Source organism: Myxocyprinus asiaticus, chromosome 35 (assembly GCF_019703515.2).
Source record: "Myxocyprinus asiaticus isolate MX2 ecotype Aquarium Trade chromosome 35, UBuf_Myxa_2, whole genome shotgun sequence".
Classification (NCBI taxonomy): domain Eukaryota; kingdom Metazoa; phylum Chordata; class Actinopteri; order Cypriniformes; family Catostomidae; genus Myxocyprinus; species Myxocyprinus asiaticus.
Genome location: NC_059378.1, coordinates 16,631,349 through 16,646,074, shown reverse-complemented (window position 1 = coordinate 16,646,074; position 14,726 = coordinate 16,631,349). Strand labels below are relative to the sequence as shown.

The 14,726-nt window shown below is 43.6% G+C and overlaps 1 protein-coding gene across 2 annotated transcripts in view; it reads left to right on the top strand.

Moving 5' to 3' along the window:
* nlgn1 (neuroligin 1) overlaps positions 1–14,726 on the top strand; it is a 442,740-nt gene that overhangs the window by 232,494 nt on the left and 195,520 nt on the right. The window lies entirely within an intron of this gene.

Genomic DNA, 14,726 nt, shown 5'->3' with positions numbered 1-14,726 from the left:
TAATCTGTCTAGATTTGTACAGTAGCTTGTATTTAGAAGACAGGTAAGTGTTATTTTTAGTTATGCACAAATGCAGTTTTATTCCAGCTTTTATATCCAGCACGAATTCAAGAATTTTTTGTAAAGTGCAAAAATTAATTATCTTGTACCATTGCTTCTTTTCACGGATTGCATCATCATTATTTGTTTTTGAAGTCCTTATGCAAATGTTTAATTGTGTTTATGGAACACATGCATCAGTCAGTGTTGTCCTTGTATGCAAATGCCCGTCACTCTTCAGTGATAGACACAATTATCATTATTATGGAACCCATATATAAGCACACATGGCTGAGTCTTATTATTCTTTAAAAATACAACTTTACAAGAAAACCATCAAAGGAGAGGACAGCATGTTGCTGAAACAGCAAATTCTGTCGCAAGAGTGATGTACAGTGACTAGAGTCTGGGACTAGATGCTAGTGTATATGACGAAACCACTGCAATCATGCCTTAGTTGTTTTTTTGTTGTTTTTGTTTTTTTTTGTGTGTGTGTGAATAAGAATTTCTAATCTTCTTTTAGAAGTGTCTTAATCTACACTGGACTCTCAACTACAAATATTAAATTGATAAACGGTCCCACTTTATATTAGGTGTCTTTAACTACTATGTACTGTCATTAAAATACATTCAATACAATGTGTTTTTTGTGTGACTACAGTAACGTTGTTTTCTGCAAAATTCTTACAAGATTCACATTTGCTGCTACTGAGGTTGAGGTACGGCTATGTTTAGGGTAAGGGTTGGTGTAGGATTAGGGGTACGGTTAACAGTGTAACTACAGATGTAATTAAATGCAGGTACTTTAAATGTAAGTACAATGCAACAACACATATTTACATGATAAGTACCAAATGCTTAAGTACATAGTAGTTAAAGACACCTACTATAAAGTGGGTCTGATCAACATGTTGAAGCATATTAAAGGCTGGGGATGTGCTGTCTTGACAATTAAATAAGTGGCACAGGTCACCATATAATTCACGTTCTGGGAGAATTTGTGTTTCTTAGGCTGTATATTCAAATGGACTTGTTAAAGAAACATTAGCAGGTGCCACCTGTCTTTCAAAATACTTTACAGTCGCCATTTTAACAAATAGCAGATGCTGCCGTCTGAAGCATCACAGGCACATTTTCCATGCGAATCTTTGGAACCACTCTCATAAATGAGCCCCAACGTGATCTTTCTCCCCTAATGATCCGCCTAGCTGCCATCTTCACTCAGTCGCCCACAGCTTTTTAGTACAAATCCTCTGCTGATGATTGGATATTTTTTTTCAAGCTAAGGCACACAGATCCATTAGGGGTTTAAACAGGTGCCTGCATGCCACAACCCTTAATTTCTTTTTCCTATGTTTTTTTCATGGTTGTCTGGGGTTCAGCTAAGCTCCGGAGCAGCCTCAGAGAAAGGTGCTGTAATGGTGAGAGGGCCTAATGGATTGTAGCATAGCACACAGTCTGAGTGTCATTATCAGAACTGTTGTAGATTTATGGAGCGAGTCGCGCTTGTCATGCCCCCCACATAAAACTGCTCTCTGACAGCTAATCGGCTGGCATAAGGGCCTGTTTTACTGAACACCACCATCATATATTTTTTTGGGACACTGCTGTGTCACTGTCCTTTAGTAGGGCTGAAAACAAGTCTAGCTTTTCTCAAATACCATTAAAAACTAGCCATGATCTGTGCAAAAATGACAAAGAAATAACTGGTTTCATGAACAGTGTCTGACTTGGTGTGCTACAAATCGTATAAATGTTAAGACAAATCAGGCTGAAAAGATTAGGGGTGGGTAAAAATATTGATTGTTCTATGCATCGTGATCTTCATTTGAACAATCTTGTTATTGATTCTTAAATCCTAAGATGAATCTTTTACTCAATGCGCAACCATCTTCTACAATGAGAGGAATTCACTCGCATTTGCAACCAAACGTCGCGCTGTGCGACTAAAATGTATATATTTGGCAACTTGCTGGTAAATGTTTACAGTGAGATCGTTTCACTGCGTGTTGAGAGTAAAAGTTGTTCCGTGTAAAGTGTGTCCAAAGACGAGATCCACACAACCCATTTGGCATTGAATTGTGTCTCTTTTAATATCCTTTCTGTTCTCTACAGTCAGTTGTTGATAAATAAACAACAAAAAATAAACATCGAACTCTTATGATGCATAGCACAAATGAGATAAAGCCATTCGAGGCTCTCTCGTTAACATGCGCTCATTCACAGATGCCCTTTGCAGAAATGCCGGATTTGTTAAAGAGACGGTACCCATTTTAGTACGTGTTCAACAAATCAATGTAAATAATTGTAAATAGTGCAAATTACACATAAACAATAAACATGTGACAAAAAAGTTATAGGAAATATAATATCTTATTTATAGATTGAATAGATGTATTTTTTAATTCATAAAAAGCAAAAAATGTGACCAAAATGATGAAAAAAATAATAAATAGTATCATAATGAACTTAGTTAGAATCCCCTGTATTATTAATAGAATTAGCTGGGAGAGAATGTCTTTCATATGTAAGCAAAAGGGATGTTATAACTTAAATATACCCATATGAATTGATATCAAATCGAGAGCTTGTGAATTGGAATCAAATCAGTTTGGGAAATCTGCATCAACACCAGCCCTAGGAAAGTTTATAGGGTACAAGCAGATTATTACAGAACAGTAAGCATATTGACAGTATTGGATAAGCCATTGCACTCACAGAAAAATAAATAGAAGACATTTTATTGCTGAAAAATACAGTACATGTTTAATTTTGCATTATTTGAGCTAATGAAACAAAATTTATGATAGCATGGTCAGGTAATATTCAGGTTTTATTGCAGATTTGGCATACATGATTGAAATCTTGGAAACAGAACAAAACAAGAACAGTTTTGGAGATTTCGGTCTTCCCCCATTGAAACTGATAGGAGAAAATAGCTGCCTGGAAGCATTGCCAAGATGGCTATCAAGTGAACGGAATTGCCTTGGTTGGGGTTTGATATCATGGCTATTAAATAATATCTACCAGCTATAAATAAAAGTGAAATTTCACTTTTCTTGAATGTTTAACACTTTAGAACGATTGCTCCTCTGTTCCAGAATAACATACTGGGTAGAACTGTTAACTGGATCTAAATGGGTTGTGATTTGAGTCAATGCCCAGTGCATCAGCACTTGTTAGTCAGTATGTTAGTGCATGGCTGCGTGTTGCGTTGGTGCAGAGCAGAGGCAGCACACGAGTGTTAATGGCTACGGAGGTGTATGTGTGTGCTCGCGGGCCTGTTAGCTTGGTTGTTTCTTCTTTGTCAAATGTTCACGACATTGCTCACCCTGTAATAATTGGTTTTGCTGTTTTGCTTTAATCATTCTATGTGGCCCAGTGTTGAGGATTATTATTTTTCAAGCTTACTAATTTTCTCTCCCTTGAAACAAATACCCTTGATATTTCAGTTTCATTAGTCTTCTGCTTTCTACTGCCTCAACCTCTCTCTCTCTTGCTCCCTCTCTCCTTCCCTCAGTTATACTGTATGCAGGGTCTGTAAAGAAGCATGTATGATGTCTGACCCTGTTCAGTAAGCAGTGTGTCTGGGGAGATGTTTCATTTGAGGGTGTTTATTAATCTTAACAAGCATTTAACAACTCCACAGGATCGTCCCTCATCCATTATTTTGCCTATCCACTGCTGGCGGTGCTGGCTATTAGGAACTCTTGTTGAGTCAGGCGGTCAATTTAAACAAATTCTTTTAGCTTGTAAAATTAAAGTAGGCACATATCATTGCTACATTTAGTAACTTTAGGCACATTACCTTGTTGTGTCCAGTGCCAGGGTTGTGTTCAGATGGGTGGCTTAAAATTTATTAGCCCCCATAAGTACCACCAAAAAATCAAAGCTGTGATTGGCCATCTCCCAAATCTGAAGTGGGACGTTATAGAAAACCAGATATTACCTTTTAGGTTTAAATTGGAGCTGGAAGCAGTGTCAGTTTTTGAAGGTACCTTGTGGTTTTGTTTAGTAATTTGCATCAACACTACACATGGTTATTTTCAGTCTGGGGCAGCAACAACACTCAACATTCTGTTTAAAAAAGATTAGAGGGAGTATTTTTAGTCTTTTGATGCTAATGTTGTGAGATGATGCAAAAACGTCATGGTTATTTTCGTAACCTCCATTCCCTGATGGAGGGAACGAGATGTTGTGTCAATGTAGTAAAACTAGGGGTCACTCTTGGGAGCCTCTGATCTTTTTTTCTTGTTGCGAGGAGCATGAGATCTGAGAACCATGTCTGGGTGGGCCAGTAGGGTGCTACTTAGATGACTTGCTCCCTTTCCTCCCTGACCTTGCACACAGGGTCTTTGCAAGTAGGCTCACTGGGGGAAACGCATACTTGCGTAGTCCAGGGGGGCAGCTATGTGCCAACGCATCTATACTGAGAGGTGCCTCGGTCAGGGCGTACCAAAGTGGGCAGTGGGAGGATTCCCGGGAAGCAAACAGGTCTACTTGTGCTCTACCGAATCGACTCCAAATCAGCTGGACCACCTGAGGGTGGAGTCTCCACTCCCCCCTGAGGGTAACCCAACGTGACAGCACTGCGGTGTTGAGGTCGCCCGGGATGTAAGTGGCTCGTAGCGACTTGAGGTGCTGCTGACTCCAAAGGAGGAGACGGCGGGCAAGTTGTGACATGCAAGACCGCCTTGGTGGTTTATGTATGCTACCGTCGCTGTGTTTTCCGTCCAGACCAACACATGCTTGCCCTGGATCAACGGCCGGAACCTCCGCAGGGTGAGCAGTACTGCCAACAACTCTAGGTAGTTGATGTGCCAACGCAGCCACGGGCCAGTCGGCTCATACGGTGCCCCAGCCCGACTTGGAGGCGTCTGTTGTAACCACGACGTGCCTGGAGACCTGCTCTAGGGGAACCCCTGCCCGTAGAAATGCCAGGTCAGTCCAAGGGCTGAAGAGGCAGTGACAGACCGGCGTCACGTGATGTGTCCCACAGTGCCATGCCCATCTCAGGACTTGAGTCCGATATGCATCAACCCGAGCGGTGTGGCCGCCACTTAGGATGCCATATGCCCCAGGAGCCTCTGAAAGTGTTTCAGTGGAACCGCGGTTCTCTGTCTGAACATCTTCAGACAGTTCAGCATGACTGTGCGCCCTCATTCGTGAGGCGCGCTGTCATCGATACTGAGTCCAACTCCAAACCGAGAAAAGAGATGCTCTGAACCGGGGAGAGCTTGCTCTTTTCCCAGTTGACCCGAAGCCCCAGTCAGTTGAGGTGCTGAAGCACATGGTCCCTGTGCTGGTCCCACAGTAACTCTCGAGAGTGAGCTAGGATCAGCCAGTTGTTGAGATAGTTGAGGATGCATATGCCCACTGCAACCTTCATGAAGACACGAGGGGACAGGGACAGGCTGAAGGGGAGGACCTTGTACTGGTACGCCTGGCCTTCGAAGGCAAACCGCAGGAAGGGTCTGTGTCGAGGTAAGACCGAGACGTGGAAGTACGCATCCTTCAGGTCTACCACCACGAACCAATCTTGATGCCGGACACTTGCTAAAATGCGCTTTTGCATCAGCATCTTGAACGGGATTCTGTGCAAAGCCCGGTTCAGTACTCGCATCAATTGCAACCCACCGCCTTTCTTTGGTACGATGAAGTAAGGGCTGTAGAACCCTTTCTTCATCTCGGCTGGAGGGTCAGGCTCTATCGCGCCCTTGCGCAGAAGGGTACCGATCTCTGCATGCAAGGTAGCGGCGTTCTCGCCCTTCACCGAGGTGAAGCGGACACCACTGATCCTGGGCGGGCGCCTGGCAAACTGAATCGTGTAGCCAAGTCGGACGGTCTGGACCAGCCATCGCGACGGGTTGGAAAGCGCGAGCCACACACCCAAACTCCGGGCGAGGGGGACCAAGGGAATTATCACATCGGACGTACCGGCGGGTGGGGCCTCGCGACGGGGCGGAGCTCGAGGTGCCACGTCAAGAGGATCCTAGCCCCGTGGCCGTGCTGAGTCCAGGGACATCGAAGCACTTACCTGGCTCATGCCACCCACCATAAGATTGGCCGAAGGGGGGGAGGAGGAGTCTCGTCCCCATAGTCCACCGGACCCAAACTTGTGTGGGCGTGTTTGTGCCAAAGCTGGGCACACAGAGGGGGGACCGCCGCTGGAGCACCATACCTGCAAAGATGAGATGGTGGACGGTGGTCAGGATGACGGCCGTGCACACTGGACATGTGACCCAGGGAACAAGGGAACTGCTCTTTTGCTGAACTTTTGGGTACCACAGCCTCTTGGGCATGCGGCACAATTAAATGAAAATGAAACAAAAGATTCTCCTCCTGGCCCTCCACCAGGGGATGGAGTGGTCTGCTTACCAGCTCCAGTGTTGCAGGTCTCCTTGCCCCTGGGTTTCCCGTCTCAGGGGCACTTTGAAGCCTTCCTCGGGTTCTTAGCGGCCGGCCATGAGACGGGTGGCATCTGCTTCTGCGCTGGGCTCTATGCCGTGGCCGGGCCACGGGAGTGGGCTGTGGTGGAGCCGATGTCGTTGCAGCAGGAGGACGCCCTTGGCGATGAGCAGACGGGGTGTGGGGTCTTGCGCCACGCCGGGGCAGGATATGATATATGGCCTCCGTCTGCTGCTGGGCAAAAATTCCTCGACGGTGTCGCTGAATAGGCCAACCTGGGAGATGGGGGCATCAAGGAACTGTGCCTTGTCAGCCTCTCGCATCTCAACCAAGTTGAGCCAAAGGTGGCACTCCTGGACCACGAGGGTGGATATCGTCTGCCCGAGAGACTGCACCGTGACCTTCATCACCCAGAGAGCGAGGTCAGTCTCCGAACGCAGTTCCTGCATCAATCCCGGGTCAGAACTATCCTTGTGCAGTTCTTTTAGTGCCTTGGCTTGGTGTACTTGCAGGAGAGCCATTGCATGCAGGGCGGAGGCGGCTTGTCCAGCGGCACTGTAGGCCTTAGCCGTCAGGGACGACGTAACCCTACAGGCCTTGGACGGGAGTTTCAGGCGCCTGCACCAGATGGCGGCGCTCTTTGGACATAAGTGCACCGTGAGCGCCTTATCCACCTGGGGGATCACTGAGTACCCCCTGGCTGCTCTGCCATCGAGGGTAGCGAGAGCGGGGGAGCTGAAAGATTGGGACCGGGCAGTAAAAGGTGCCTCCCACGATCTTGTCAGCTCCTCAGGTACTTCCGGGAAGAAAGGAACGGGGGCAGGGCATGGCTGTGAGTGGCGCCTCGAGCCCAGGAACCAATCATCGAGCCGCGAGGGTTCTGGGGAGAGTGGAGGGTTCCACTCTAGCCCGACACTCGTGGCCGCCCGGGAACGCATGTCCGTCAGCCTGGGACTGGGCGATCATTCCCGAAGGAGGATGCCCAGTCGAAGCCTCTGCGTCTGACTGGACGAGCCCACTCTCCGTTGCTGCGCTCGATAACTCATCCTCTTCCTGGGCTCTGAACGAGGGGTCGAACTCGCCCTGAGATGAGCCGGCGATCTCGTCCGAGCACGCGACCAGGGCAAGTGAGCGTGCTGGGGAATGGGAGGTCCGTGGGGGGATACCCGGCAGAGGTGGTCCCATTGAAGTCCCCAAATCGCCCCCAGTGCTAACCGGCATGGCCCGATACCTGTTGGTAGAAGGACCGAGGCGGGGAGCCGCTGGGGTGGCTTGCTTTCTTACGAATGCAAGCCACGACCGCAACGTTGCCATGGTCATGTTCTCGCAACGAAGACATGATCCATCCATGAACGATGTCTCTGCGTGGGCAGCGCCCAGACACGTAAGACAGCGATCGTGGCCATCAGAAGCGGAGAGATAATGACCGCAACCAAGAATAACACACAAACGGAAAGGCATCTTAAAAAATAAGCATCTTTAAAAAGACGTTCCATGTGTGCCACTCTTTCAGAAAGAAAATATACTCTATTAGAATATACTCTTTTAAATGTTCTGCCGAAGCACCCAGGGGCGTTCTCTGCAAACCACAGAAGCAGAGGGGGAGAAGCCACTGAAATGCGGCATAAGATCCAGCAGAGAGAGGTGAATGAATTCGGTGGATGAATTCAGCTCAATGAATAGAACCGCTCGGCTCTGAAGAGAAAATCTGAATGAGTGGTTGCATACTAGCTCCTTTTATACCCATATGTCCTGGGGAGTGGCATGCAAATTCCTCTCGCCAATTCTCATTGGCCTTTTAAAAAAAGATCAGAGGTGTTTTGGGCTCCCAAGAGTGATCCCTTGTGTCACTACATCGACACAATGTCAAATGAGTGACAGATAGGGAACAGCCTGATGCTAGAGGCAAAGATGTGTGTCTCACCATTATGTACTGTATATACAAGCAATAATGAAAAAATAAATAAAAAATAAAATAGTGAAGATGTATACCGCATTATAAGTTATTGTTATTATTTTATGTAATTGAGTAAAATTATAAGTTGTCAGGTATTCGAGTATAGTTCCCAACATAATACCTATGTATTACGCAATAAGGTATAGCTACTCAAGAAATTGTGTAAGTGTTGTCGATGGTGGAGGAATTCTGGTGGAAAACTGTTGCTCCTGACCCAGCTTTCATGCTGCCCTATACATTTAATAGTGCTACCCTATAGATTTAATAGTCTGTGTATGTGAGTGGTCGTTAGCTTAAGTGATGGGCTGCATTGGTCATGACTGGTGGATGCTTTGGTGGAGGGCAAAAAGGCAAGCACCAGAGGACATCTGCCTTCATAGAGGCTTTGCCCTGTGAATACTGCTAACTGAAGGGATTAGTTCAGCCTGCAAGAGTGCAGCAGATGTCCATCTGGGCCTACTCGCTCACAGCTCCTCATCTCCAAACATCTCTCTCTCACTTTCTCTTGTTATCTCTCTGTCTCGCCACCCAGTTTTGGCCTGGTTTCACTAACATGTGGATCGCCCCAGGCTGGACTCAATGTAGATATTAGTAAGTGGACAAATTTGTTGTTCTTTTGAATCCACAATTGAAGTTTGACATCATGATCGCATGCATTCCTGAACATGAAGCATGAGTTAATGAGATTGAGATTTTGCTGACAATTTCCTCTCTTTAGTGCAGTGGTAGTTATCTGGCTTTGCTTCAGAATCCAGATTTTACATCCGACATCAAGTGGCAACCAAACACAATGCCAAACCTGTGTTTAACATAATCTGGGTTGTATTTTCTTAAAACCTTTGTAGTTTTGGCCATCGTTTTCGAGGACTAGAGCATGTCATGCAACCTGGCCATGTTGACTGGATGCATGACCTTTGACATCAACAACAAATGGAATGGGAAGTGTCCATGAACACAACAGAACCACTGCTGTAGATTCTTCTAGTTCCCTACGAGTCTCGGCAAGCATGTTGTTTTAGAGTGGTTTGAGGTAGGAGGGGGTTATCTGATCTGAGTATAATATACCTGTCTGCATCCTGGGGGTTTTATTTACTCTGTCAGCGTGCAAAATTGAACTTTGAGTTGCATGTGAAGCTCTTGTAATTTGTGGCCCAGAGCGTGCAGGAGTTGTCTCCCACACCTGGGTCTTCCTGTCAGGATGACCACTCCCACCTCCAGTCCTTTTTGCTGGTCGACAGCAGCTTCTGTGGGCGAATAGGCAAGAGGGTACCACCAGATGAATGGAGGCACACTGAGACATCCATCTTTGCCATGGAGCCACAGATTAGCTGGGTCCGCTCATGGGCTATTCGGCAGGGACCAACTGCCACTGCGGATGATCAAGGTGCTCGGTGGGATTCATGCTGCGCTGTAGCTTCTGCCGGGGGAAAACAGATGGACATGTTTAACACTTTAGAAATGAACTACACTGCAGTATCAAAGCCAGGGAACCCTCTGAGCCAGTCAAGGGAAGAGGATAGATTGCGTGTAAACCACTGAGGTTGGAACAAATCTTTTTGGCTCCTCATGTATCATATTAAATTACATTTCCCATGAAGATTCCCCATGAACAGTTTCCCCCTTTCACCCAAGTGGAGTTATTTTAAAGCAGTGGTATTCTTTTGGGTGGTGTAAATCAAATGTTGCCTTAGGTCCTGTTGCCTTGCAGGCAATGTAATCTCTTGCATATTGATTTTAGAGGTCAGAAAGCATCCCAATGGAAAAGGAAATTCTGTGGTTAATCAGCATTTTCAACTATTTGTTGATCTTTATAGGATGTATTGGAGCAGAGCAGGACATGGGCACGTTTGTGATTTTAAAATACCTTGAGGTTTGATGGTCTTTCTGTCTTGTCTGTTTATAATGCCTGCTGAGATAGGACCAATGAGATTTTCAGGATTAAGATCACCACATACTACAAAACCTTGAAGTAATTCATCCTGGTCCTTGTAACTCACCTCAGTCCCTCACTCAGATTGATTTGTGATTTTGTTGCAGAGGAGATCCACAGCTGTAAACATCTTACAAATGCAGTTAATCAGAGGTTAGCCTGTACCCAAACAGATAAAGATTTATATCTCTAGTCACTAGCCTCGAGCTTCCTGGCTCTTGTAATTCCATTTATTCTGTTTGGCCTCAACAAAATCTTATTTACTCCACTGGACTCTGAGCAAGACTTGAAAGTTAAAATTGATAAGTCTTTTGAAGGTTTATGTGGCCAAAAATACTACTGAATGATAATAATAAAATGACTGAACATTTTTAGTTTCTGTTACAAGTGTGCAATTTCTGCACCACTACCGTTTATGACTGTTTTCTAACAGGTAATTTATATAGTGCCTGTCAAGGACTCAAGGGCGCTTCACATAGCATGGACAGGAATCACAAGTTAGGAAATAGATGGTTAACAGAGCAAAAAAAAAAAAAAAAAAAAAAAAAATTACATTGAAACAATGATACACTTAAAACATGCTGGGATAGCTTCCTATATTCCTGTACATCAACTGAGTCTGTCTTTTGCACATTATGAATGTTTTATTTTATTTTATTGAGACCCATGGATAATGTCTGCAGTACGCTGTGAATCCAATGACCCAGTGTTATTATAGAGTCCCTGTGCTTGCCTCCTACTCTGTTACAAATCTTTTGACTGCAGACATTGAGTAATATGTTATTTTAGTAATCGAGTAGTGTCTAATACCTTGGAAAATTCAGAAATCTCTTTGAAGTTCAATCTCTTTTCCCTTTCCACAGTGATTATTAGTCAGCTCTGCTAGGAAAAAAACAAATAATAATCTGTAAAGGATTATGACAGTAGAGCTCTGGGGTGAATTGTGAAAAGTGCCAACTATCCAACCAGCGGCAAAAATATAAATAAATTATAGAACACAAAGGAGCTTATATCCTTGCAATAAGTTTATGGTTCTATACACAAAATGTCAAAACCGGTGACACGGGTGTTGTAGAATCTACACCTGCTTTACACTTGCCCTGCTGATTCTAATTACATAAATCATCATGGACAGGAATGTTGGATCATTGATATTAATCTTTACGATTATTACTCATTCTCTTCCCTGCATCCGCACATGCTATGGTGCAGCGACATCAACATCTATCTTCATTCCTGCAGTCAGGCAAGATCATACCACAGCACGGCTGGTGGCTAATTCAATAATTCGTAGGAAAACCCACATACTGGACCTGAAAAACCCGTTCAACCCCTCCCCAGGCCAAGAGGGGATTTACACACTACCCTTGTAGGCTCATTAATACCCCCACTGGGTCAGGGGGGAGAAGTGATGGAGATTTGAAACCATTTTATGGCCCTTATGAGAGTCATATTCTCTTATGTATGTAACTGTTCCCTTAAAAGACTGCTGACACTGCGTACAGCAGTAGCCACTGTCAGTCCAGTCTTTTTACTGCAGCACTGGACTGCTTGTACAGTATGTGGCCGTTTAAACTGGGATACATTAAACCAACCAATTTATACCCTTAATTAGTTATTGTCCAGCATATTTTGTTTTGGTTCAGGCTTAGTTTTCCCAGCCTATCACAAATCCTCAGGCAATGGAGTGTTTATGAAACATTAATAAAGAGCTTAATGGAGTTGGATTACCTTGTGCTGCCATTTGCTGCAATGCCTCATGGAATAACATTTGGTCCAGTGTGAAATGGGGAGGGAATAAGCATGGGCCTATGGATACGATATTATATCGGTATCTGGGTTGCAATATGATAATAGTGTGATTCTTTGTGTATAGTGTACTGCAGGGTTCCCCAATTAGTTTTCACTAAGGGCCAAATTCTGTTGACAATACAAAGTAAAGGGCCACGGCCCATGATGTAATGACAAAGTGTTTGTGCTGCTGCTGTTATTATTGTTATTATTATTACTATTGTTGTTTTTATTATTAAAAGAGTCACGCAAAAATATTCAGATTTTTTCTTAGTTCTTGTTCTCAGTATTAGTAGCTTTTTTTATTTATTCAAACAATTATGAACATTTTGTTTGTATACAGATACACAAAACTACACAACTTTGTCTGCTGAAAAAAAATAATAAATAAATAAATAAAAAATAATGAACAATCTGGATCTCCATGTCCTCCATGCGAGTCAACTGTTCCTGCTCATCTCCGAATGGGATCTACTCCCTGCACTTTTGCTAATTGCTGATTCAGTTATTAGACCTATTAGCATTAACATTGATATTGTTCTTAAGGATAATATAAAAAGTATTGCAATAATTTGAATAAAGAAAAGACCGTGAGCCAATGTTATTTATATATTATTTTTTAATAATAGGCTATGCATCATATTTTTTATTGTACAATGTTATTCTTACTGTGCACTATTACATGTGTATTTGTATACAGTACCTTGTGTTATATTATCCAGGCATTAATCCAGACATTATATAAAGAGTAGTTGGCTTCGGGAGTCCGTTTGGAATATACTCTTGCAAAATACATGTGCAAATATAAATAGGACGTATATTTATGCAACAGTGCTCTTTAATCATCTCACTCGCATAAAAACACAGATTATATACTCCTTAGGATGCATCAACACCATGGAAAGAACATAATGAAACAGTTATGCCAAATTAGGTAAATAAATGCTTTAACAGCGTTCAATGGAAAAAGATGGCACCGTGGATGGCAGCCTCTGTGTGGAGCTCTCCAATTCTTTTGTTGTTTTTGTTTGTTTGTTCTGTGTTTGGTAATTTTTTTTCCAATCAGTTTTACCAGGGACGAACTGTTGAACATTCGACTGCATATACCAGACAATCTTGTCCCGGTTTTTAACTATTCAGACATTTTGCCTGGCATTTTAGTCGGAGGCGCAAGTGAGGGAAGTGATCCAGAGTGCTGGTCAAGCTCCGGCAGCTATCTATGTGTTTAGACCTTTCGTCTGAAGTTTGTCTTGCAAAATCATCACGGATTTGGTGTGAACAGGCCTTTAGCGCAGGCTGCCTTTTGAGGAACCCTGGTGTACTGTGATTCAAAACTGTGATATATTGCGATCTTTTATACAATTGTTTCTCATTCTTCATCATAGTTATTCAGTGTTTTGCACAAACAAGTGCTAAACGTCCTGCTTTACTTCATCATAGAACCATAGAGTAGAGGAGCACAGCAGTGTCAGTAAAAAATTAAAATAAAAATCTATGTCAGGGAATAGGCCACCTTGGTTCCAGCGTGTTTATCATTACATGAAAACTCCAGCAGTCCAGCTGTATGGAGGATCTATCTGAAATCTTTATGAATAAAGAGTTATATACTTATATTCTTTGCATTGTGATCAAGTAGAAACAACTGAGTGTTTGTTGACTTAATGTCACAGTATGCCACATCTTCTCACACACTTTCTCTGAGTGGTGCTCAACCTTTCTTTTTCAAAAAATATTACTAATAAAATGTTTCCCTGCTGAAAAAACTGCTAAAGCCAGCCTAAGCTGGATTGCTAGTCTTGACTGGTCACCCAGCCTGTGGTGCTTTTCCCGTACAATTATGTTACTCACTGCTTAACCACCATAGTACAATATGCATCATTGGAGAAATTAACTAGTAATGTAAGTGCGAGAGATACATTGCGCTGCATTAGTGGGGTTTCCCTTTACATCAGACTTTGGGGTTCCACTGGTGCACTAGCACTTATGCACATGCACACTTTTCAAAAACATACTGTATAAACGCTACTTATGCATTAACGTAAACATACAGTAAAAGTTGTGTTCTTTGACAGAAAGCTTCTATGAGAAAGTGCTGCGGCTGCATTCAGGTTTACATGACATTTCAGAACACCGTTTTCTGCAACACCCCCAAATAAGCAGTTTTCTTAAATGCAGGTAAACGTTGTTAAAGTGTTTACAGATATATATATATATGGAATAAATATATTGAAGCCTTAGCGAAGTCAAATAACGTCCACATGGCAAACTAGTTACTATGCTTCTAACCACAGGTGGAGAGCTGTAGTTCCAACCACACAATTTTGCAATGCTGTTTACAAAAGTTCATTAGAACTACGGTTTCAAGAAACACCAAATCGTTGAACTGTGTTGGTAACGATGGAACTTGCGACCATAGTTGGCTAATGATGCTCTTGGGAAACGCACCCGTGTTCAAGGTTGTCCATTAGTCTGGTTTAAAAAGGGTTTTGGGAACATTTTAACTGGTCAGGCTGAAAGACCAGCTGGCCTCCCAGCTAAACCAGCTGAGAACCAGTTTGGCCAGGCTGGGAGATCAGTTTAAACCAGCTAAGACCAGCTTAA